At 40.7% G+C, this 26,003-nt stretch overlaps 1 protein-coding gene across 2 annotated transcripts in view; it reads left to right on the top strand.

The window, feature by feature from the left end:
- Window positions 1–26,003, top strand: part of GRIN2B (glutamate ionotropic receptor NMDA type subunit 2B) — a 439,516-nt gene that overhangs the window by 309,248 nt on the left and 104,265 nt on the right. The gene's annotated exons all lie outside the window — the stretch shown is intronic.

Raw genomic sequence — 26,003 nt, 5'->3', positions numbered from 1 at the left:
GTAGAAATGTGAAATTTTGCAACACAATGAAGGAAAGTAGTCCTTTGGCTTTTGTCCCTAGACCTGTGGAGCAAGGGATCAATACCTTGATACACAGGAGAAGCCATTTCTCAAACTTGCATGTTCATTTACTTGCTATTTTGGTTAATCAAGAGATTGTTTTCTTTGTGTATTACCATTTATTGTTGATAATTGCATTGCTGTCTGAATCTTGACTTTGTTTTTGTGGGAGAGTATGTGTGTACAATATAACATAATTTGGTGAAGAAACTGAATTAGTGGTATAGTTCAGGAGTTGTGTCCTAGAGAGCATCTGGGAAGCTTATAAAGATGAATTTATGAGAAGAAAGGTTTAGACTTATTGTGATTGAAGGATTCCCATGCAAGGCTCTGCTCAATCTCTCCCACTGCCAGTTGATCACAGTGTTTGAAATTCTACCATCAGAAATTAATTTCTGTGGGCACCAGACTGTCTAGGTCCAATTCCCAGCTCTATGTAGGATCTTAGACAAATCTCTTCACTACTTGATGCCTCAGTTTTCTCATCCATAGAAGGAAAATAATAATAATAGTACCAACAGGTATAAGGATTAAGTATACGTAAAGTATTTAGAAAGGTGCCTGGTTCATAGTAAGCACTCAATTAGTATCACAATTTTTTATTATTCCAGATTCCCAGTTGAATACAAGTATTCCTGAGAGTAATGTCATCACTGATTTTTCTCCAAATATGTTCTGCAGTGCTCTTGTCTCTCAAGACATTTTGCTGAAAAATAGCTTTACAGATACATAAGGTTGGGAGATGCTACCTACTGTTTCTCACTCTAGGAGAGTCTTGGAACATACTAACCCTTGGAAGTTCAGAGGTGTCTTATAGCAAAGAAACATCTTTACTTTTATTTAGAATGGAATTTCCTAAAATTATTCTACCTCGAGACCCCTTTGTTCATGATATTCATATTCTGTGAAAACATGTTGGGAAACTGATTTAAGACAACTTCCACAGATTCCATGGACCAATTGGCTGAGAATGGGCTTCAAAATGTTAGCATAGTTCTGCCTAGAATGGAAATCCAGCTATATATTTCTAGAGAGAGTTACCAGAAAATGAGGCCAGAGATAAACGTCTTGAAATTCACAACCTCATCACAGAGAGCCCTGGACAGCTAGTTATGTGAATGTGTGAATGCTCACCCGAGAAACTAGGCATGTGTGGCTCAGGCAGTAGAATCTAGGATCTAATTCTTCAAGTTGAAAGACCTCAATCTATCATGCATTTTCTCTTATCAGATAGGGCACAATTATAAGGCTTAAATTATGCCAGCTTTTTATTTAATCTTATTCTTTTGAGACAGGGTCTCATTCTGTCACTCAGACTAGAGTGCAGTGGTGCTGTCATAGCTCACTGCAACCTCAAAATCCTGGGCTCAACCTGTCCTTCCAGCTCAGCCTCCCAAGTAGCTGGGACTATAGGTGTGTATCACCATGCCTGGCCAACTTTCAAATTTTTGGTAGAAATGAAGTCTCACTATGTTGCCCAGGCTGGTCTTGAACTCCTGGCCTCAAGTGATCCTTCTGCCTCAGCCTCCCAAAGCACTGGAATTAGAGGTGTGTGCCACTGCGCTTGGCCTGCCTGATGTTCTTGATTAAAGTTGCCCTCCCTCCACTGAGTTATCATTTGTTCAGAAATGGTTGTTCCCTGGGCTTCTGCTTTTCACTACAATCAAGCTGCTTTCACTGCTGCTGTAGAGACGTCATAATTTAAGAAATGTTCTGGGCTCTTCATGTATAACAGGCACTTCTGTCTGTCTCTAGAAGAGGAGCTATTAATAACTGAGGCTTCATAGGTAGCTCATAAGATGTACAGAGGGGGCAGCTTTCTTTGCAGTAGGCTCACAATTACTGTCTCAAGCAGGAGGAGGCATCTCACAACAGCCTTTTCTTAAAGAGACACCACTCACCATCAGGTCATATTGACTCCTCTTCTTGAGTCCAGAATCTGAGGCCTGCGTCCTCTACCCCTTTCTAGAACTAGACCCTACTTCCTAGGGTTTGGATCCCTTCCCTCACCAATTCTACTTTTATTCTAGCTCTTGAATTTATTCTTTACTTTATGTATGATCCAGGGACTATGTGATAATTTTTTAAATGGGCCTCCTTGTCCCTGGTACCTGCCTTTACTCCTTCAGATTAGTCCAAAATATGGCTGCCAGAATGAGCTTCCTGAAGCACAACTCTGACTGTGATATTCCTTCTCTGCCCAAAGCCAACTTGAGCCTTCTATGGTTTATGGACTGGGGCTAGACTTGATCTGTTCTTGCATTCAAGGCTCTGGTCTGCCTTCCAAGCCTTTATTCTCCTCCTCATGATTTCCTGTCTCACAATTAAGCTACCCTGGGCTTCTTCTTGTTCTGAGAATGTGCCTTTGTAAGTCCCGTCCCCTGTACATGTCATGATGTTTCTTCCTAGAATGAATTATCCAATTATATAATCATAACCATCCTTTGAAACCCAATTAAAATGTTGCAGCTTCCTCCCCTCATCTTTGACTGAGATAAAATCTCACACTCCCTTGTCCCCTATAGATTTTGTCCATATGTCTGAGGTAGCACCCATCACATCTGCCTCTTGTTAGAGTTGTCCATATGCAAGCTTCCAAAGGGCAGAGGCTGTGTCTTTAGCTCAACTGTGTCCTCACAGCAACCTGTAAGGGCGTATTTCATAGAGCAGTTCAATAAATATTTGTAGCATGTATGAGAATCATTACATAATAAAAGAATCCCAAAATCTACCATTAAGAATCCAAGTTTATGTTGTTGCCCTTGATACGGTAGCTGTTGTTTCATGGGGAGGGGCAGGAGAAAATCTTTGTGTAGATTGAATTTTTGTAGATCATACTTTACATGTACTAAAGGAAGTTGCTGTTTAAAGGAATTCTGTGGTTAATCTTTTTGTAGGGCATTTGGGAGGGGTTGAGATAATAGAATAGAACATTTTCATATCGACTCAATTAACCCAGGGAACACTTTGGAAGATAGATGTCTAGTGTTCATTGAGGTCATAGAGCCATGTAGCTCCCCAACTTGAAGGCTCCTATTAGGGCTCACCTGTGGGCAGGGAGGATGGCAGGAGCCAGGTGTGGCTCCAGGGAATGGCTGGGTTGTGGTGAGATTGAATCATGGAAAGTTGTATTGGTCCTTCCACTGTTATCCTCGTCCCCAGGACATCATCCTCAAGACGCCTAATGCTGCTTCAGAAAGTCCCCTTGGTCCAGGGAGGATTTAGTGTCAGTGGACTCCAGGGAGGCAGGCACCAGGGTGAAGATTCTACAGGGAGGAGTTGAACACTGGACAGATAAGCAGGGGAGGAATGTGGGTTTGTGGAAGAAATATGGGCTACAGATAGGACTGTCAGCCACTGGTCAGGCCACTAACTAGCCATGGGACCTGCTTTTTTCACTTTTCTACATTTTTCTTTTCTCATCTCTAAAATGATGGCATGGGACTAAGAAGACTTCTTGGGTCCTTTCTAGTGCTAACTTCTGGGACTGCAAAATCTCCTTGCAAATAAATAGCAGATTGGAAAAGAAATTGGGTGAGGGATGGAACACACAGGAACCTGAGCTTGTTTTGAAGGGCATAGCTCCCAGGACATATTTGTTATTCCTGTCATTTAAGTAAATATTTCTCCAGAAAGGCCCTCCTAATGACCCATGATGAGGTAGTCACCCCGTCACACTGTCTAACAGTAGATTTTAATTTTCCTGAATACACTCATTATCTGGCGTTTTGCTTACTTGCTTGCTTGTTTGTTTATTATATTGCCTGCCTCTTCACACCAGGATGGATGCTTCCTGGGGGCAAGGACCTTGCTCACCTCTGTAATTCTGACCCTTCAGAAGAGTGCTTGCCTTCAGTGTCTGGACCACTCAAAAGATAATTGCTAAATAAATGAAGAATCTGTATGCTTAGGAGAACTGGAATATTGACAAGCTATTTCACTTCTACCCTGAAAATCTCCCATTTAGACATAGAAGTTTACTGGAGACAGCATGGGAACAGGTAACTTCCCCTCCTCTGGAGTGAGCACCCCAGTGCCAGGGAAGGACTTGGGGGGAATTGTCAGGGAGGCCCAACTCCCAGTGGAGTCATACATGTGTGACCAGCTTTTAACAAGGCATCTCGGGTCAAGGAAGATTAAGTTGTTGGTGTGAACCATGTGATACGACTTCCCAATGTTCCTTTAGGTTCCTAAAAGTAGTCCCAATGCTACAGTATTACACATTTTGTTCCCTTGGGAAGACTTGAAGTCAACACAACATAGTCTATGGTTTTGGAAATCAGAACTGAGTTCAGTTCTCCATGTTGCCATTTATCAGCTAGTGATGGATACTACCTGAGTTTGTAACATAGGGTTTTACATAAGGCTGTTGTAAAGATTCAAAGAGGTTTTACAGTCAAACATCAGTGAATAGTCACTGAAACAGTCAGTCTCCAACAAATGTCAATTGGTAGTCAATACCCTTCTTGTGTAATTTTTAAGGTAATATTTGCACATGGTAAAAAATCAAATGGCACAAAAGAGTACCCAGTAAAAAGAAAGTCCTCTTCTCATCTATGACCCTTTGCTTCCCTCTCCAGAGCAATGCTGTTCCCAGTCTCTGGAATCCTCCCCAGAGCAATTGTTATCGCCAATTTCTTATGTACTCCTCTGAAAATACTCCAAATATTTACAGATTTGATACATTTACCCAACTACTTTAATAAAAAAATGAACAGTATCTGCTCTTGTGAACCTTTAATGGGATCCTATGTAAGGAACCTCTTGGAGGCTTAGGGGGCTAGAATAGCAAAGAGATCTCTGGATCAGAATTTGATTCACAGAAAGCCAAGAACATCTCCCTGGTATGTAGGAATGTGGAGAAGGACATTTAAAAAGAAATATTTTACACACACCTATGCATGCAGACATAGCATGGTGAGTTGGAAAGGGTAGAAATGGTGAAAAAAAAATCATTGTGTGCAGACTGGGCTCATTTGTAAGGCTCCTAAGTGGGGGACAGCTGCATAAACTTGCTTTAAAAATAGTCTGGCACAGAGATGCAGTTCCAACAAGCTTTAAGGCTTCTGTCTCTATCACAGCCTCTCATGATTTGCTTCATTGCTACTGCTCTCTGCTTCCATTTAATCGTTCCTAAAATGGTGATAATAAAAATGAAATGCAGTGGGGGTGTGCTCTGAGTAATGACTTCAAGAAATGATGATGGTGCATTTTTGGGCTCTGAGATGTAAACAGACCTTAAAGGGACTGTCTGGGTCAGAATTAAAGGAGAATATGTAAGATTTGCATCTCTGCTTATCTTTTTCAGAAAGAGACAAGAGGGTGTTTTATAAGCCCACTCCCTCTTCCCTGCCTCCACCTACCAGAAAACTCCCTGCCTTATGTAGATTAAAAACATTTTCAGTTTGTGTAGATCGTTCTCTGGACTCCCCAAACCTGTTTCCATCTATGGCTTTCAACTCTGAAATGTCACAGCCACATCCACCAGTAAAGGAGAGACTAGAAATGAAAGTGCGTGGCACACAGTTTTGAACCCATGATAGTACTCAGGAATTAATGGATGGATCAACTGGAGGGAAGGAGTGCAACCAAACTGAGAAAAGGGAGACCCCCACAAGAGCTGAAGCAATGAAAATATGGTAAAACAGAATGCTCTGCCAGTATCTGCAGCCTGGAATAAATAAGACAGTCTAAGGGATGCTGTGTCTCTGGTGACCTCATGTCCAGGAGGTAGCACAAACTCCAGGGTGTGGGGGCTCTGTGATCCTAGCCCCTAAGGCCTATGGTGATCATAGTCCACAATGATCAAATCAGTGTTTATACAATAGAGGTCAATCACTACCTCTATTTATATTACTTGAAAGCTTTTGACTGGCAAAATAAAACAGCTCCTCCATCCCCGCTCATGCACATTCACTCACTCAGAAGAAACTGGCACATCTGTGTGCCTCTCCACTATACCTCTGTGCCTAGCATGGTGTGAGACATCACTGAGCAGGCCAGTAAATGCAGTGTTGGTGACTGCTTGGGCACAGCTGGACAGACTTTGTTCCATCTCCCAGCCTCAGAGGAGAGGCCAGGGGATATTCATGCTCTCTCCAGGCTCTACAGAGGGCATCTAAGGGGGTGAAACAGAAGCTCCTCATGGCAAGCGTGTTTATTCAGGATCTCCTGATACCACCATTTGACAACATGCTATTTTTACTGACTTTGAACTGAGTACTAATACGCATCATTGGATTAAGGGATTAGAAGACAGGATCCATGGAGAAAGGCTATGGGAATTGGGGTTGTTAAGGGAAAGAAAAAAAAGGCAATGAGGTGATGACTTATTCTCTTTAAATGTATGAAGAATAATTGTACCAAGTGTGGAGATCAGCTGTTCACTTTCTCCTCTGAGACACAACCAGAGTGAGTGGGCTTAAGATCAAGCAGAGAGGGTTTATATTAGCTAAAGGGAGAATTTCTTAATAGAGAGAAGTGTTGAGTACTGGAACTGTTAACAACACCAGGGGATGACTTTGAAAGTCCTCAAAATTGTATATGTCCTTGTCTCTCTGTAACGTACAGTCCTGTGCAAGCAACAATGCGTGAACTAAATGGCTTATCCTCCCTATCTCCCCACCTCCCCTCCCTCCCCTCCCCTCCCCACCTCCCCTCCATTCCCTCTCCACCTCCTCTCCCTCCCCTTCCAACCGCCCCTCTCTTCCTTTTTACTTCTCCTTCTTTCTCTTTCCTTTTCCTTCTTCATTCCTTCTTTCCTTCTCACACATAATTATTAAGCACCTACCATGAGCCAAGGACTGCCCCCACAAATTTGTATCGTAGCTTTCCTGGTGGCTGGGAAAAACAAAACAAGTACATTGCAATAAAAAAAGTGTTTGTTGCGATGTTTAACATTTCTATAAACTAAGGTGATTTTTAAATCTTACTATTTGATACCATCTAACATTGGGTTGATGTTCATTAGTAAAGACTCCATTAATGTGTATTTTACTTACGACAATGACACGGGGCCACTGGATTACATATTTTGTTGTGTTTTTCTGAGTTGTGATTAGTGCAGACCCTCACATCCAGATGTTTCCTTGTTCACTGAGCTCCAAGAGCCCTGGCCCATCCTGTTTGACTGACTACACCATTCTCCAGGGTTCCAGAAAGAGATTACAGGAGGCAGCCATGGAGAGGAGGAGGTAGAGGTGTGCTGTTAATCCCTAAAGTCTCAACACTGCTGTAGGCTCAGTCCAAAATGTCAAGCTGCTACTCCCATGCACATTTATGAAATAATTCAAAGAGAAGAGCAGGATGTGTTGGGGGAATAGACTTTGGAATATCATTTCAGAAAGGCTGGTTGTCTTCCAGTGCTTGTCAACAGCCACTGAATGAAAAGGATAAAAGAACAAGATAACCTTGGTTGACTTTACTTTTGAAACCTGTACATGCTGATGGACAGAGAAAGCAGAACTGAATTCAGAGACTGAAGAAGTGCTGGCCTAACCTTGGCTTCAGGAAAAACAGTGAAAAGGAAAGTGTCCCCAAAGCCAAAAGATGGCTTTCATCCATCTCATTTAAATGTTATTGAGATTTTTGTTTCATGACAGTTATCTGTGGTTTGTCCCTGAGTCCTCTAAACAATTTTTTCTAATTTTTATGTTATAATGCTTTTCCAGTACTGGTGTTGAAGAAGAAAGAGTGGTAGAGAGATGAGAAAATTCTATGTTTATATCTAGGTTAAAAACAACATTTATGATTTTCTTATTATGTAGGTAATTAATGTTTATTAAAGACATTTGAGGGGATAAAATAAAATTTACCCATATCTGCACCTACAAAGAATTAGCAGTTATATTTTAAAATTTCTTTCCAGTGTTTTTTTTCTGTGCATTCTGTGTGTACACTGTACTACAATACAGAATAATACAACAGAATTGGGATCTTAATGTATGGATAATTTGCAATCTACTTTTTTCTCTTCCTAGGATATTGAGGACATGTTCCCTTTTTATTAAATGTTTTTCAAAAGCATGAAACTTAATGCCGAATATTACACTGTGAGAATATAACATGCTTCTTCAGACTGGTTCCCTATGATTAGACATTCATATGCATGTTAAATAGAAACTCTGGTTCTCATACGAAAATAATTTCAGAGTTGGTGGTCTAACTGTGATGCCATAAGATTGCTTTTTAAAGTGAGAAGATTTGTCCCCTTTTTTTCGTATCCAATGTCCCTAAATGTTAAAAATGAAAACCCTTAATTTGGGAATTCGTTTGTTTATATCGATTCTGCAACAATCAGGGGACACATATGCAGTCTGGTGGAAGGCTGTCCTTTGTTATTTCGGGTCTGCTAGGAGTCCCAGAGGGTTTTCTCTTTTTGATCTTCTCATACAGTGCGCTGCCTTCTAACTTTGTTGAGATATGTATTTCTTATCTTTGGTAGTTACATCACAGAGAATGGGGTTGTCCATGTGTTCCATGTCTGTCTGCATTTTTCATCATGTTGGTTTCATTTTCTTGAAAGTTGAGGGCTTGTAAAATTCAGACTCACGTTCCCAAGGAGTCATATGACTACTGCTCAGTATGAGACCCTTTCCAGCACTGTTTCTATTCTGTGGTTCATACATGACCCAGAAGGGAGAGAGCAATGCCCTTCTTTCACCAGTAGGGATAGAACATACCTGACTTGCTGCTATAGCAGTATATTATAAAAATACCTTTACATATTTTTCACCAAACAAGCTACTTTGTGCCTACATTAATAGCATATTGACTTTAGCTAAGACCTGAAGTTTGGCATTAAAGCTAAAATACCTGATTGTCTTTCATATGCAAACATGCCTTTATTGATCTAGCACCCGAAGATCTTATGCGTTGAGTTTTTCCTGCAGTGGTGATGGATTTGTACCAGCCATGCACAGGCTGTATCTCCACAATACCTATTTATGAGAGCTGGCCAGAAACAGGGTAGAAATAATTCATGTATACAGGAAGAGAAGCTCTGACCTTGGCATGTTAACTCTGCCAAGCAGCCTGTGGTACAAACATTTTAAAGGAAGTAATGGCCAACAACAACAAAAAAATGAAATTTAAAAATAATAAAAGCTATTAATAAAAACCATGAACATAAATTTCCCACAGCAGCCATAGCATTCAGATTATTCAGGGTGATTTTATAATTTTCTCTATTAGGGTTATTTCTGCTCATAATTTGGTGAACCTTTTAGTTTATTCTGACAGAGATGTCTTAATGTGGCTTGCTTAGGAGCTTTTCTACTTTCCTTCCACCCTGCCTCTCTGTTCTGTGGCCAGGTGTCCTTCACTGTCATATAGGTGGCCCATTGCTGGTTTTACAGGCGTTCCAGGTCTTAGTTCTGTCAGCTAGCTGTTCTGAAGGTTTAAACTTAAAGCAAATCTGTGCCAGGGGAATGGTGAGAAAGAAAGTATGACCCTGGAAGGAGAAGAGTGCACATAGAAGGCAGTCACTGGGGAGGGAGTGATGGACCTCAAGGGGAAAGAAGCCCGTGCTCCACTGCCCTATTCTCCAGGTGCACACCACATTCCTGCTCACACCAAACTTCTGGTGGATGCCTTTCCATGTTTTTCTAGCTCAAGCGTTTGCTGTCAGATGTCTTCTGAGGTCATCATCTTTGACTCTTCCTGAAATAATATGTACTCGTTTTTCTTCATCCATCCCATAGGAAAGGAAGTTTACTGGCAAAGGAACAGAATATTCCCTTTGAGGTAAAATTCATAGTGAATATTTAAGGCACCTCAGCATTCTCTTTATAGAAAAGTGAACACAAAATTCCGTTTTCCCTATAGGATCTGGGAAAGACATATAAATGATCAGACAGTCTAGCCTGGAATTAAGGGACATTAGGAAGATTTGGCCATGAATACATCTGACTTTTATGTAACATGTTATTAGCAATGTTGTTAATGGACAAATGTAGCATATATGATCCCATTTTGATTCCTATTAAAATGTTGAGAAATACTTGTACATGTAAGTAAATTGAGGATCAGAGAGGTCACATGATTTTCCCAAAGTCACATAGCTAAGGAGTGGCAGAGCTGGGTGTAGACGTTTACATCCAGCTCCATTTGTGTCCAGTGTGCTTTTTGCCTCAATACATGGAGTATAAGAGTACAACTAGAGTAATGGGATCCAAATGTAGCAATGTCAATGGGGATAAATTCATAGACGAGAGGACAAGTCACACTATAGAAATATGCAGACCCTGCTACTTGAGTTTTAAAACTACGTGTTAAGAAATGGTCCAGCATCTGGGGTGGAGCTGGAGGTGTGGAGGCTGGTTAGCCCAGACTGTGACTGGCTATTTCAGTGTAACATTTTTCTGTGATTAGCAAAAATAGAAGGAAGAAAGGAAGGAAAGGAGAGAGGGAAAGAAAGATAAAGGGGGGAGAAAGCTTTCTTGTATCTTTCTATACTTATAATTCCTGTTATCACACACACACACACACACACACACAAACACACACACACCCTCTCTTTTCAGTTAGGAACTCAGAACCTATCTCCTCAAACTGTGAGGAAAGAACATGTTTCTTTGAATTACAAAGGCCATAACTACCTACAGAAACAGCTGTCTAGGTCCTCATTGCATGGAAGGGATTTTCGAGGAAATAGTCATCTTCTGAATTAAAAGCTTTTCTAAAATCAACCATCATGGCAGTGGCACCGTATCCCTGCAGCCCCATTGATCAGACATCTGTTGGAGGTGCAGAGAAATGTCAAAACACTGAGGGGAATTTAAAATAGCTGACCTACAAAAACAGCTCTTAAACCTTAGTGGGACAGTAACATGAAAATTTAACTGCTTTATTTGAAACACAAGCAACCAAATATTTTATGAACTCAACTAGCTAAGGGAGAGGAGTTTTGAGATCTTACATAAAATGAGATAAATTAAACTCAATTAAGTTAAAAAAAATGTATAAGAAAGAAAAAGTAGGAATAAAATTCAACAATAAGAACACTGATCTTCAAATTCATCATTGCTGCATCAGTGTTTCCTCACATGTGGCTGTGAATTTCAACTGTAGTATTTGAGTTAATTCAGGAGGGATGAGTATTTTTTTGTTTAAATAATCATCTATTTTTATAGTTATCTTCTACTTTTGGGAAGTAGCACAACTTACATTTATAGTAATGATACGAATTTTTTGATACATATATTCTTAAAGATTATTTCAAAAATTAGTATAGGTGGTATACAGATGTGGCAAAATTGTTACAGTACTACTTGAATGAATGAAATTTGGGAAACATTTCCACAGGATAAAGTGTTCTTCTCCCCCACCCCAGCCCCAAAATCATGGTGTTTGAGGTTGACCCACCTTCCCTTCCTTTTCCCTCCTCACCTCTCTGCATTCAGCCTCCATGCCCAATAATTGCAACTAACTATTCTCCAGCACCTCTTGTGCTTTTATGCCTTAAGCCCTGTCTTATGCTTTTCTCTTGACCTTGGATTCTTGAACTTGTCTTTTGACACACAGTTCAAAAACCAAGAGAAACCATATTTTGGTCACCTCTGCCCAGTGCAGTGATTTATCTAAATAAATTTAAATAAATATTATTCCCCCTTTCTGTGCCTTTGTTTCTTCATCTGTAAAATGGGGATTATAATAGCACCTACCTCAAACTGTAAAGTTTTAATTTTATTAAAACTAAAATTATAATTCATGTAAAATTCTTAGCACAATATCTGACATGTAGCAAGTGCTACTCTCGTGTTCACTATCATTTTACTTGAACACACTTTAAACCAATGATAATACAAATGAAATTAGATTCTAGAAAACAGGAAAATGGAAAAAATGACCATACTTAACTACACAAAGACACACACAAACTAATTGGGTTTTGGCCTTAGTCACTAACAGGAAGAAACTAGAAAACAGTATATAGATTTTTGATGTGCCTAGTTATAAATTTGAAATGAGCAAGCTCTTTTCCTTCATTCTAAAATGACTTTTTGCACAGGGATTTTTAAAAGGTGAGTCTTAATTAATCATAAAATACTGACAAAGTCTACAGCATAGCACAGCAGCCCATGCTGGGCCTATCACTCAGAAATCAGGCCATTAGAAACCCCTCAGTTTTGACTTAGCACATTGTGGGTTCTCAGTAACCATTAAATTACAACCAAAACACATTAAGCAATAATCACAGTTTATGAAACCTTATAGTGTGTCCTTGTGCTATTTGATCTACTTGGGTGTTGTTTCACTGTAATAAACCACCATGTTGTGGTTGATCTTAAAGAATTGCCAATTTTCCCTTTATGTCTTCCTTATTCTGCAGCAGATAGATTAGCTCATAACCATTAAAAAAATTCCTTCTGCAAGGGAAAGTGGTTTAATGTCAAAAGACATGCCCATAGTCATGGTTAGTCATAGTTGAACATAAAGGGGATGGCGGTGAAATGGTAGGTGAGGGGAGTGGTGAATGGTCTTAACAACAGACAACTGAATAGCGTTTCACAGTTTACATCAGAGGTTCTCAAAGTGTGGCCCCTGGACCAACAGCATTAGCATCACCGGGGAACTTACTAGAAGTACAGATTCTCAGCTTCTACACCAGAAGCTCTAGGGATGAGGCCCAGTAATCTGAGTTTTGACCTATAAAACATAAGGGCCGCTGATCACAGACATTTCCTTTTCACAAGGAGAAGTATCTGCTTAATAGATATTTAAGGCTGCCACTCTGTCATTGTTCTCTGTTCTCATTTTATTTTCCAGCCATTAATTTTATAATAAAACTGAATCTTTATCCTTTCATAAAGTGGAGGACAGAGCCAGTAGCCCAGTAAGAAAAAGTTAAAGCCTGTCCTACTCACTCCAGAAGATTCTTAATTACCTGATATCTTCATGTAGTTGCTCAAGACATTCCCTGACACGAGGCCGATTGGGTTTATGCATTTGGCGAATATTTTCCCGAGCCCCTACTAAGGGCTGGGCACTATTCTAGGTGCTGGGGAAACAGTATTGAACAAGACCAACAAGTTCCCTTCCTCAAGGAGCCTGTGTCTTGGTGAGTGGGGCCAGACAACAAACATATAAACAAATCAATACATATGATCATTTCAGATAGTGCCATATACCCTTAAGGTGGTAAGACAGGGTACAGTGGCTGTCAGACTCTTAAGGCCAGTCTCAAAGGGGCTTTTGATAGATTTATCATTTTAAATAAGTTGCTAGTTAAATTTCTTCAGAGTATGTTCAGCAGCTGTCATAAGAAATTTCACTAGCAACTTATGTAAGAACTTTCTAAATTATGTCCACAAGTCCTCTGCCTAAATTGTATACAGATTCTGTGTTGAGGCTACAGGCCCACTTTGAGGCCGCAGGAGAAATGTGAGTAGTATTTTATCTCCCATTTTTTTCTCGCTGCTAGATTTTAGAGAATGGGTATGGATTTATATAATCTGTCACATCAGGCTATGAACATTACAATATTTATGCTTGATTTTTCCAAAAAATCAAGAAGCATTACCTTCATTGTTTAATAAGAACTGCGTTTAGTGAGTTACCTACTCTAGCCTACTGTTCTAAGTGAGCATGGCATCTTTTGGCTTTCTTTCACAGCTGTTACGGAAATTATTTCACTTCCTTGTCTCCAGTTGACCCTGTACCATCGAATGTGACACAACATGGGACCTGGTGAGGGTGTATAGGAAAGGTCATAAACTGGCAGTCAACAGACTACTTTTGGGCCATCGACATGTTCTATACGGCCTAAAAGGTATATTTAAAGATTAAATTGGTTTCCAAAATTTAAAAATTCAGATTCCCATAGAACTCCAGATTCTGGATTTCCTGAAAAATCAGAAGATGGGCAACACTGCGTTCACATTCTGCTGGGCCGCCTTTGGATGGAATACAGGCTGTCCAGTTCATCTCAGCCCCCTGCAAGTGTCCCACCTCTTTCATTAATTATCTACCTAGCCCCTGCAGACACTGGAGTTTGCAACTCCCAGAACACGGATGAGTTCGAAAAAGAGTCATTCCCTGCTTAAAATCTAAAATGGATACCTTAGAAATGGGTAGATTTAGGATTAAGGGATTGGGCATTTATGGAGCTGACACAGCCTTTTGATTGCTCCTGCAGTTTACCTTGGAGTCTCTAGGGGGCAGCTGCGAATTCTGAGCCCTGCCTTGGAAATGCAAGCACACGGAGCAATTACAGTTCTGTGTTGCACGGAATCTCCAGATGTACCCTGGAAGTGTAGAAGGCAAAAGGCACTACTTGTCTGAAGGGGGTTTTCTGTTTGTCAGAGAATGAAATACAGAAATATCGACTTTTAATACATTTAAAGGGTTTAGGCACATGAGGAGTGTGCATTTGTCTTTTTTCTTGGCAGAGTAACAAATAATCCTAACTGAAGGAACACCCGGAATGGCTTCACAGGCATGAGCTTTACAGAGAATTGGAGTGATCCAAGGGCATTTACCTAGCAAAGAAAGGAAGGCTTCAACAGAGGAAAAGCTCAGCTAGAGGACTAGGAGAATGAAGGAAAGGGGCTGGGTAAATGAAACATGTGAATATAGGAAAAACCGAAATTAGAAATGAAGGCAGGGCCAGAATGTTGCATCTTAAAGGTAAGAATGGAAAACTGACAGCAATTAAAAACAGAGTGATATAGTCTAAAAGTGTAGAGAGAAAGCATGATGATTTTAAGTCATGTTATACTGATTAAACTATGGAGAGAGAGGAGGAAAAGCAGAGTCAAGAAAAGATGAGGTTGAAGTTGTCAAAGCAGAAGAGCCGTACTCATGAGGCTTTGAACAGTCTGGCTAGAAGTGAAGGGAAGTTAATAATGACAATAATTACACATGTATCTTTATATTGTGCAAGTGCTAAATAAGGATGCAAAGGGAGTGCTTAGTCTCTTTTTGGCGATTTTAGATCCCTTCATCCCACCCCAGAAGTTAGAAACACTTCGTCTCAGAATGGAATTTCCTAATATTCATAGAACAACATTGACCATATAGCATTTTTCTACTCCACAAAGCTCTAGTGAACCTCTTCTTCTCTGATCCCCAGTGGTGTTTCTGCTTTTCACGTGAAAGCAGATTCTCAAAGTCCACGAGAAGGAGGCATTGCTTTTGCTGCCTGTATCCAGAGTTAGCACTTTTATCAATCAGTTAGCTTCAGTTCAATTCAACAAACCTAAACTGAAGGGCTCTTCTATGAAGGACTCTGTGCTGGGTGCTAAGAGGAAAATATAAAGGTAAATAGATACCCTGTTCTCAAGAAATGTACCCTTTTAACAGAGGGGTTAAGAAAATTACACAGGTATGATGCAGGGAAGAATATGATGTGGTAGGCAGCCGCTAAGATGACCCCCAAAGATTGTACTTCATGTTATTCATGCCTGTGTGTGGTCCTCTCCCCCAGTTATGGGCTAAATTTAGCGACTTGGTTATTAGGAATAGAATAGTGAAGTGATGAGATGTCAGTTTTGAGATGTGCACATGAAAGGACTAGCTTCTGTATTGGGGCCCTCTCTCTTGCATCCCTTGCTCTAAGGGAAGCCAGCCACCTCGCTGTGAGCAACCCTGCCCAAGTGGCAAGGAACTGATGTCCCTGAGTAGCAACAGATGAGGACTGGGGCCTGCCCACTGCCATACAGCCCTGTATACAGCCCTGAGCCACAGGACCCAGCTAAAGCGTGTCTGGATTCCTGACCGACAGAAACTGTGGGATAATCAATATTTGTGCTTTATACCACTAAGTTTTATAACTTTTTACACAGCAATAGGTAACTAATAAATGATAAGACAAAGGGGCTTATAAAAAGAAATTACATATCTGGTTAAGGGAATCAGGAAGGGTTTTGAGAAGAACATGATTGTATTGATAGGCTTTAAATGATAGGGAAGGTTTTAGAGGTGAGTAATATTGGAACTGAGGATGATATTTCAGGCAGAGGGAGTAACAGGTGAAGTATAATATTTGTTTATTGAATAAGAGTTTTTTAAAAAAATTGTCTAGGTGATAGGTACAAATAAGGGGGTAGAGAGACATCTTTGAGTAAAGATTGAGCTTAAAGAGCATTAGAAGCAAAGATAGTTTGAATTAACTCAAGAAGCAATCGGAAGCCATGAAATGTTTGTGAGTGGGAGAGTGATGTGATTATGACTTCTCTTCAAAAAATTCATCCAGCAGCTGTGATGGGGTGAAGGAACTTAGGTGCCTGCAGCAATGCCGCAGTCATCTTGGGCCTGAATGAATGTGGACAATCATGGAGCAGAGGTGGCTGCGGGAGTGATGGCAGAAGTGGAATAAATCTGTAACCTACTGGGAAAGATAAGACAATGACCACTGAAGAATTGAACTTCAGGAAATGGGACATTTATGGGACACTGGGACATCAAAACAAGGAACAAAATTAGTGACGGGGAAGCAGTTTCATGGGTTCAATTTTAGGATTTCTAATTCTGAGTTACTGTTGAGTCAGGAGGGAAGTAGAAATGTCAATTTGTGGTTCTGGTGTGAAGATACCACTAAGAATGCAGACTGAGGGATGTTCTCCACTGAGGGGATAATTGAAGGCTAGTGAGAAGATGAGTTTCTAACGAGAACAGAAGGAGAGGGAAGAGGACCAAGGACATGGGCTACTGGACATGCCTCTGGGTGGGTGCAGGGTAAGAGGAGAGAGTGGAATCAGCAAAGGAAAGGGAGAAGTAGTCATCACCCAAGAGGTTGGTAGAGCCAGGACAGCATGACAGCAAGGTGAAGGCAGGGGACTTTAAGGAGGAGAGGAGGGGATGAAGCCTGACTTCTCAGTGGTTCTCATTCATGCATCATTGGGAAGAAATGCTTCACAAGACCCCACCCCATCAAAAACAGACCATGCCAGGCAATCACAGAACAATGTAGCTCTGTTCTTTTACTCATTGTTTAAAACTCAGGCATTAGGGTTTTTCTTGACAATTTAAGGAATAGATGGACACAAATATTTTTACCCAAATATAAATTCTTATTGTTCTTCAGTGATGGATCTCTGCTCTTCAAAATCTATGTTTTTATTCTCCAGCTGAATTATTGGCCGCTTAAAAGACTCTTCTTAAGTGTAAGATCCTAAAGAAGGAAAATACCTTAAACCATGGTCTTAAATGTATTCCATCTAATTATGAGGATCTCTTTTTCAGAATCTGAGGAATCCTGTTTCGTTTTCATTTCTCTTTTATGTAACGATATTTTGTTATTTGTGTCTGATGTCAAAAGTATAGCAGTCGTTCATTAAGAAGAAGTTAATTAGAGAAGAGCATGAAGAAAATAAAATCCACCCCAAATTCAACCACCCAGAGATAATTTGTTTATATTTTGATTTATATCATTTTAGTCCTTTTACCTTTATATTATAAATGTGTGGGTTGGCTTTTTGGTTTTTTTTTTTTTTTTTTTTTTTTAGATGGAGTTTTGCTCTTGTTGCCCAGGCTGGAGTGCAATGGCACAATCTCGGCTCACCGCAACCTCAGCCTCCCGGGTTCAAGTGATTCTCCTGCCTCAGCCTCCCGAGTAGCTGGGGGAGTACAGGCATGTACCACCACGCCCAGCTAATTGTGTATTTTTAGTAGAGACAGGGTGTCTCCATGTTGGTCAGGCTGGTCTCAAACTCCCCACCTCAGGTGATCCGACTGCCTTGGCCTCCCAAAGGGCTAGGATTACAGGCGTAAGCCACTGTGCCTAGCCTATAAATGTGTTTTATAAAAACATGTGGGAATATTTTTATAAAATTGAGATAGTATTATACATCTTGTTTTATAATCTATAATCACAATATGCTGTGAATGATGTCATAAATATATTAAATCGTATAAACTAACCATTTATCTACTATTAAAATATATGAAATATCTAATCTCTGTCCATTATCTATTTAGATTCGTGTATTTATCCCATGATTTTTAAATTTCTGCCCCTCTGTACTCCCCTCTTCCCTGCCCCCCAACACAAGGGGCAAATCTTGGTCATGGCTTATTGGTCTGAACGTGTTGTGTTGATTGTAGGAAGATCTGGCATTTGTTGGCTTTGCCTTCTGCATCACTCACTTTTTAGTGAACTGCTGGAGAGCACACCAACAGGTGTCAGGGAACACCAAACACCTGCCTGTGTTGGCTCTTCCCATATCGCTAACATGAACTCTGCTCCTTCTCTAAGCAAGCACTGCCCTCCTGGGACTGCCATTGCAGCTACAAATCTGTCTCCTGGTGCTTTCTCTTAAATGCCTTTTTAAACATGCTTAATAATAGATGAGCACCTGGGCCCTTCTTCATGAAGGGGAGCTCTAGCAGCTTTTAGAACATGGAAAAGCTATTTGGCCCTTAAAAGCTGATTCTTGGAACATCCCCAATTCCCCAGGACACCATTCAGTAACCACGTGCTCCAAGACAGGAAGTGGTTTTCCTAGTGGGTTTTATTGCTCCACTTCCCCTTCACCTTACTTTTTCAATCCTGAAGATAACTTTTATTGACTCTTTGCAGTCAGTCAGCTGACTGGCAGCAAAGCAACTCCCAGGCCCCTCTCCTGCTCTCCTTCCCTACTCTGGCAATCCCATGCTGTGTGACTCAAGCAGGACATCTGTACTTGACTTGGTGTGATTGATCCGTTTTCTGAGTCCTAGTATCCCAGAAAGAAATGAGTCCCTTCCCCTTGGATTATCATGTCTTGGCTTTGCCATCCATCTAGTGGGTGACCTTGGACAAGTCACAAAATGTCCCTGGGCTTCGGTTTCCATCCATATCTATAAAACAAGAGGGTTGGATTAAATTCTTATGGTCCATCTAGTTCAAACAATCTGTAGTTTTAAGTATAGTTTTAGATTTTCCAGTGTTCTGACTATGGCGTATTTTTAGTGACATCTATTTATTCATTAGTTATAAGAATAGCTTATTTTTAGAACTTCATTTCTTAGATGGGGCAGCTCAGTCACTTGGTTCCATGGTCTTTGTTAACATCTACCTTCCTGGGAAGGATGCTTGGAAGGGAGGTTGAATTTTTCCACTGTCCTCTTTCTTCTGCCTTTTTAGTAAAATTTAGTAAAATTCTCAGTAATAACAACCTAGAGCAGATTTCTTCAGAACCTTGCGACCAGCGATCAGAGAAAGACCTTTGACTCTCTTTGCTTTGTGCAGTTGACTTATTTGTGTCTCCTTCCTGGAAGAAACGCTGGTGATTCGAGTCAGGCTGAACTGCCTGCACATTGGTGTGTCATGGTTACGTGCACACAGAACACCACCAGTGTTCCCTACCCCACTGCAAAACAGTCTCTTTTTGTTTGTTCGTTTTATTCTGTGATCCTAGATACTGTTTTACGTGTGACCATTTGTCTCTTTCTCTGTAATCTTTTCCTTCAAAATTAGAAACAATTTATAGGGCACAGTGAGGCTTTTTTTCCTTTTTATATTTTGAAATTATTATTGTATTCAGGAACTGAATCATATGTTCATGCTTTGGTTGACCATTCATTCAACAAATCTTTAATACGTTCCTACAGTGTGCTAGATTCTGTTCTCCAAGGAAGGAGATTGAGGAAGATGAGTGGAGAGAACTGACAGGTAGAGAAGCAAGAGAACGGAGAGGGAAAGGTAAAGAAAAACACTACAGGAAAAGCTACAAGGGAGTGGAGGTGGAGTTTTCTCAAAAGAGGTAAGGAACAGCACAGACTCCATCTAAGGCAGAAGGCAGAGGAAATGAAAGTAAGGAATCAGAAAATTTAGGGAGTGTCAGCCAATCCTTCTTGTAAGACGATTCTCTCAAGCAACTGGAGCCCTGATTGACAGATAACAAAGTGTAAGTAATAGCTAACACTATAATATGTCTACAGTATGTCAGTATTTATAGGTCAGGCACTGTTCTAAGCAGATCACTTACATTAACTCATACAAATCCTCACAACATTGCTATGGAGTCAATATTTAATATGACAAAAACAAATATAGGCCAACAACATGAGGCCCAGAGAGGTTTAGTGACTTTCTGAAGGACACAGCTAGTCAATGGAAGAGCCAGGCGTTGGACCATGCAGTCGAATTCCAGAGACTATGCTGACCTCCCATGCACCACTGAATGTAACACAGAGAAAGGTCTGGTCCCATTCTCATTCTATTGAGGATGCAGTGGGGATTAATCTGCAGTAGCTTCCAAGTGTCCTAATGCCCACTTTCCTTCTCAGTCAATTCTTACCGCTGTAAAATTCAAGCCTCATACTTGATGTTTGCTGACAGCAAGAATCTGGCCAGCATTTTTGCTTTAGCCTCAGGCATGGCTTGAGTATCATCATGACTGGTTGGGCTGGGTGGTTCTATTCTGGGATGAGGTAGGTTAGGAGAACAAGCTTGAAAAGATGTGGCTTTTGACTCACTGGTTTTCTTGTACATGGAAAGAAGTATAAGAATTTTACGGCTTTTGAATGCCTTTGGGTAATCTTGTGCTCGGTGGGTTTTTTGGTTGAATGTTGATTCTCTCCAAATGATATGCAACTACCACCCTACTAAGTCTTAACTTCTCTGGGTTTCTCAAAAGTGTTACACTGGCCCAACTCAGGGAATTACTAATTCACTTCTTTTACTCATAGGGAGAAGGCTGTGGAAGACTGACATTTTTCAATTCCATTTCTTCCGTTGAAATATTGTTTTTTGTTTTCCTGGGTTCCTGTCCTTTCTAACAGGTGTAAGCCTGTTTCTCCTGCTTGTAAAACCTTCAGTGAAGTAGCCAGAACCTGAGACAGAATATTATCCTCACCCTGACAGCTGTTCTGAAACCTTAGAATGGGCTTTGCAGAACTGGAGGCAAATCTAGCTTTTCCTCATTGTAATTGCCATTGTAACAGGTGAACAGAGATGCCAGGACCTGAGTTATCTGGACAATACCACCTGAGAAGAGCAAAACACACCAGCAGGATGACCAGAACTGGACTTTGGGGCTTTTAGCAGTTTCATCTATGAAAGAAAAACAGAGTCAGCACTTTTTGTATACAGGAACTCAGTGAAAGTAAACTGTTGGAAACAGAACCATTTGACGCATTGGCAGCTAGCAGTTTGGGGGAGCCAGTCCTAAGACTGTTCTGTATATCATTGCATTGGCATTAACCTGTAAGGCTATTATCTGAAGGTTTAAGCAGAGACCATCAGAGTCAGCAATGGGTTTCTTAAAAGATGTGCTTCCTGTCAAGATTTTCACTTTGGTTTTTCATATACAAACAAGCAAACAGAATTAGTTAACCATTGTTGGGGTCTTTCATTCTTCTGTTTCCTGCCACTTCTCAACATGCACACATTTTCAAATATTTTCCTAGAGCTTCTTTGCAAAGAGCCCAGGGAAGCTTTTCTTTCCCTTGCCACCTCCTCCCTTTTCTTCCTATCTGGCCCTGCAGTGAGCTTCTCATTACACCTCTTATCGTAATAATTCCAGAAATAACATCTACCTTTTCTGTCATGCCTTTCATCGGAGGATTCCCATTGAGCCACTCTAGCAGTGAGGGCTATTCAGCAGCCCACCCCTGGCACAGCATTCCTCTGCTTTTGGGTCACAGACAGAAAATACTGGAAGCATAGGTACAGCCTTTTTGGATTTTGAGAGTCAGAAGGGAGTGCAGAAAGGAGGTACAGAGTTGCATAACATTTTTTTGTGATTTTTGACAAAAATCAGATACTTAGTCCTAAGACTGGCTCAACAAATAGAAATTTTAGTGTGAACCATAGGCCTGTACTGCAGAAAAGAGGAAAGATGGACAATTAATGTTACCAATTAGTGGTTATAGATGAAACATGCCTACTGAAAATGGGTAGAGATATACTTATGTGAAATAGTGGATGTAAAGCTGTGGTGTTAGGTGAGCTCCCACCATATACACTTGAAGAGAATGAAAGTCGCCTACTGAGTTAATATTGTACTGTGTGCTTCCATTATAATTGCCCTTCCTAATGCCATTTGTGATTTCTTATGTGTAAATTTGTTAACTTACTGACATCTCTCTGACATTTGATACTGGGGACCCCTATCTCCTTGCAACTCCTTCTTTTTTCTGTTTAAGTCTCTCCTTTCTCTGCGGGCTTTTTTTCTCACTCCCCCTCCCCTTACCTTCCATCTTTACTCCCACTCTGCCTTCCCTTATTTATTGATGTACTCCAGGGTACCGTTTTTGATCTTCTCATCTTCTCAGAGACCCATCTACACAGACTTTATGAACAATGCTTGTCTAAAAGTAATGCCTTTCAAATCTGCATAGCCTGATATTTCTCCTGAACCCAACTTAGATGCCCAACCCCCTTCTTTTAAGCCTTAACTTTTATGTCTCACAGAGACCCCAAGCCCACCAAACTCAAAAGTTAATGCCCCATTTTCTCCCCTCTCTTTCCAACATGCTTCTCCTCTTGTATCGATGTTGGCATCACAATCTACCTAACTGTCCAAGGTAGAAAGCTGGGACTTGCTAAGTGATTCCTCTTCCTCATCTATCCATCTCTTTGATCTACCATCTCTTCTTTATTTTCTCTTTTATTGCCTTTGTCATTGATTGCATGAATTACTGCAATTTCCTTCTTTCCTTGACTCTAATCTAGCCCTTTTCTAATCTATCCTTCATACAGTGTCAGATGGATCTTCCTAAAACATGAAATTATTCATGTCAGTTCCCTGACTAAAACTCTGCAATAGTGCTCCACTGACATCAAGATGAAAACTCAAAGCCCCGCTAAGGAGCTTCCATTTCTATTTTCTTTGTTAACAGCTACCTTGCTGGGAAGGATGCTTGGAAAGGAAGTTGAATTTTTCCACCGTCTTCTTTCTTCAGCCTTTTTAGTAATTCTCAGTAATAACAATCTGGAGCAGCTTTCTTCAGAATCTTGCTACTGAGTGATCAGAGAAGGACCTTTGACTCTCTTTGCCTTATGCAGTTGAACCATTTGTGTCTCCTCTCTGAAAGAGACATTGGTGATTGGAGTTAGGCCGCCTGCCCATTGGTGTGTCTTGCTTGCCTCTTCCTTCTCTTTTTCCATAATTTCTTAACTTATACCCATGCATAAGAAATTGATTATGGTTCTTTGAATCTACCATACCTTCCTCACCTCCTTGCACTGCACATGGTTTCCGCTTTGTCTAGAAGGGCCAATATTCCTCCTCCTACATCAGACTGTTAGCACTTGGCTAACTCTTCACAATTCTTGAAGGCTCAGTTCAAATGTTGCCTTCTCTGGCAAGCTTTTCCTGACCTCTCTGCGGCCTCTATTAGAAACAGATTAGGTGTTTCCAAACTAATCAACACACTTCATCCATACATTTATTGCACCATATTGCACTTGCTCATGTTTACTTGTACCTCTTCTCCAGAGGATACAGAGAGCCTCTCCACAGAGGCTGCAGAGAGGTCAGGAAAAGCTTGCCAGAGAAGGAAACATTTGAAGCGAACCATCAAGAGTAATGAAGAGTTAGCCAAGTGCTAAAGTCTGAGGTAGGAGGAGGAAAAGTGGCCCCTCTAGACAAAGCAGAAACCATGTGTAGTGCAAGGAGGTGAAAAGGGTATGGTAGATTCAGAGAACCATAATACATTTCTTATGGATGGGTATAAGTTCCCTAGAGTGGGAACTGACTCTTTAGTCTCTAGATTCCTAGTACATGATGCAGCCAAAACACAGTAAATGCTCATTAAATGTTAAATGGATGAACAGATCAAATCCTGTTCTCATTTAATTCTCGTAATGCATCTTACTGGATAAATATTATCCCAGTTTTATAGATGAGGAAACCAAGATCTGGAGAGGTTAGATAACTTTTTCAGGATTACGCAAATATCAAGTCAGAGAAACGTGGATCTGTTCAAACCTCATGGACATTTTGCATAGACCACTGGACTAATTTCTGTTTACTGGCACTAGAAAACAACTTCTGATATAGGCTGTTTTCTAGCTTAGTTATGAGACAGGTAGAGAAGGGTTCATATTAAGGAGTTAGGGTTAGAGTTACACTGAGTGGGAAATATCAGCAATGGATTCTAAGCCCAGTAAAATGGATGGACATTATACTTGCCACTATTTCACTTCCAGAATTTCTACAAACGCCTATAAAATCAACACCAGCCAATCAATCAGCTAACATTCATTGAGCCACCATTTTATGCTGAATATAAAGGTAGTGGTGCTATTTTTTGACAAAGTTTACACTGAGATATTTTTCTTTCCCGTCTCATCTCTGTTTCTTTTCCCAAAATAATTAAACTTCTTTCTAGATTCTTGTCCCCACTGGGTTGGGGACAGATGTTGGAGGCCCCGCTGTCCACACATGGCTGCTGACTAATTTTATTGACCACATGCCTGGTTTTAATGCAGGACAGACTCCACTATCAAAGACCATTCCTGGGCCCACATTGCCCTTGTCATTTCTTCTCTTTTCTACCATAGGCCATCCCTGCCTAAGGTACTAGACCTTGGGAAGATATAAGCCATCTTAGGCCTTGGCTTTTGAGACAATCAGATGTATTCTTGCTATCTCTCTTGCCCCTTTTCTTCTAGCACTGGCAGGTATGCTTCAAATTGGACTTCCCTCTCATTTAGTGGAAAGATCCCAGCACAGATTTGCAAGGTAGAAGAGCAGAGAGTAAGAGGCCATATGAAGTCCTTTAGGTTAAATGGTATTCTCTAACTCAGCTTTGACGAGAGAGTTCTGCATTCATTTATTTACTTAAAAAAGTTTGTTCAGCACCTACTATGCACCAGGAACTAATCTACTACTCGAGCACCGGGGTTCAGTAACAAAAAAGACAAAAATGTATGCCTTCATGGAGTATTCATTCTAGCAGGAAAGATAGAAAATGTTGGGAATAAGTAAATTATACAATATAATTATACATCATACAATTTGTTAGACAGAGATAAGTGTTGAAGAGATAAAGCAAGGGAGGAGGTCTGAAATGTTACGGGGAGTGTGTTGACATTTTAAGTAAGGCAGACCTCATTGAGAAGATGGATTAGGAGTTACTGAACTGAATGAGGTGGGACTTTTTGCCCCCATTTGCCAATTGATGTTCATGGGATATAATTTCTTGTTCAGAAATCCAGCAGAAAGAAAGGGTGGCTGGTGGTCCTGAATCTCTACCTTTTAAGATTTCATGGGAAAGATAAATCAACACACATGTAAAGGGGATTTTCTATCATCTTAGTGAGGAGGCACACACTATGGTCTGCTGAATTGTAAGTGAGTGAGAGAAGGTCCCTACTATGGGGACAGGGCAGACTTCCTGTGATCTGATTGGTGTCCTGAAAGAAGAAGAGAATTTACATTGACAGAGGGGAGTAAGGGGACAGGTTGCAGGCAAGATAATGCTGCGAAGGAAGGAGGGAAGCACATGACTGGGCATGTGGAGAAGGCGTGTGGAATACTTTCATATGAAGGGAGTGTCCACATGGAGGAGAGGAAGGAGTGAAAGACCAAGGTTGGCATAATTATTGGGAGATGAAGAATATCAAATGCCTAGACTCTGGAGGGCCTTGACTGCCAAGCCAAAGAGATTTCTTCCTCTTTCTGCTTTGTTCATAAGGCAAACTCTTCCAGGAACCATCAATCGAAGGAGCCTGGGCAGTGCAGGGCATCTACCACACAGCATGGTGTATAGTGGCTGCTCAGTGAACACCTCCGAAGCTTCTGTTGAAGTGAATTGCTGGTTCTCTAGAAGGAACATAGTAATGTGTATAGTTTTCAAATTCTTAATCATGTAGTTTATGCTCACATAGAAATGTTAAACTGTTAGCGCTAGAAGGGTACTTAGAATATGTATCTTCATCCTTCTATTTTGCACATGAGAAAACCAGGGGGCCAGAGGTTTGAATGATTTAGTGCAAGGTCATACCACTTAGTTATGCAGAAGATGGGGCTCATCTTCCAGATTATTTTCCAAGCAGCTTCTTCTGGGGA

The sequence above is a fragment of the Pan paniscus genome, chromosome 10, assembly GCF_029289425.2.
Source record: "Pan paniscus chromosome 10, NHGRI_mPanPan1-v2.0_pri, whole genome shotgun sequence".
NCBI lineage: Eukaryota > Metazoa > Chordata > Mammalia > Primates > Hominidae > Pan > Pan paniscus.
Note: the sequence above shows the minus strand (reverse complement) of the source record. Positions and strands in the feature narration are given on the sequence as shown.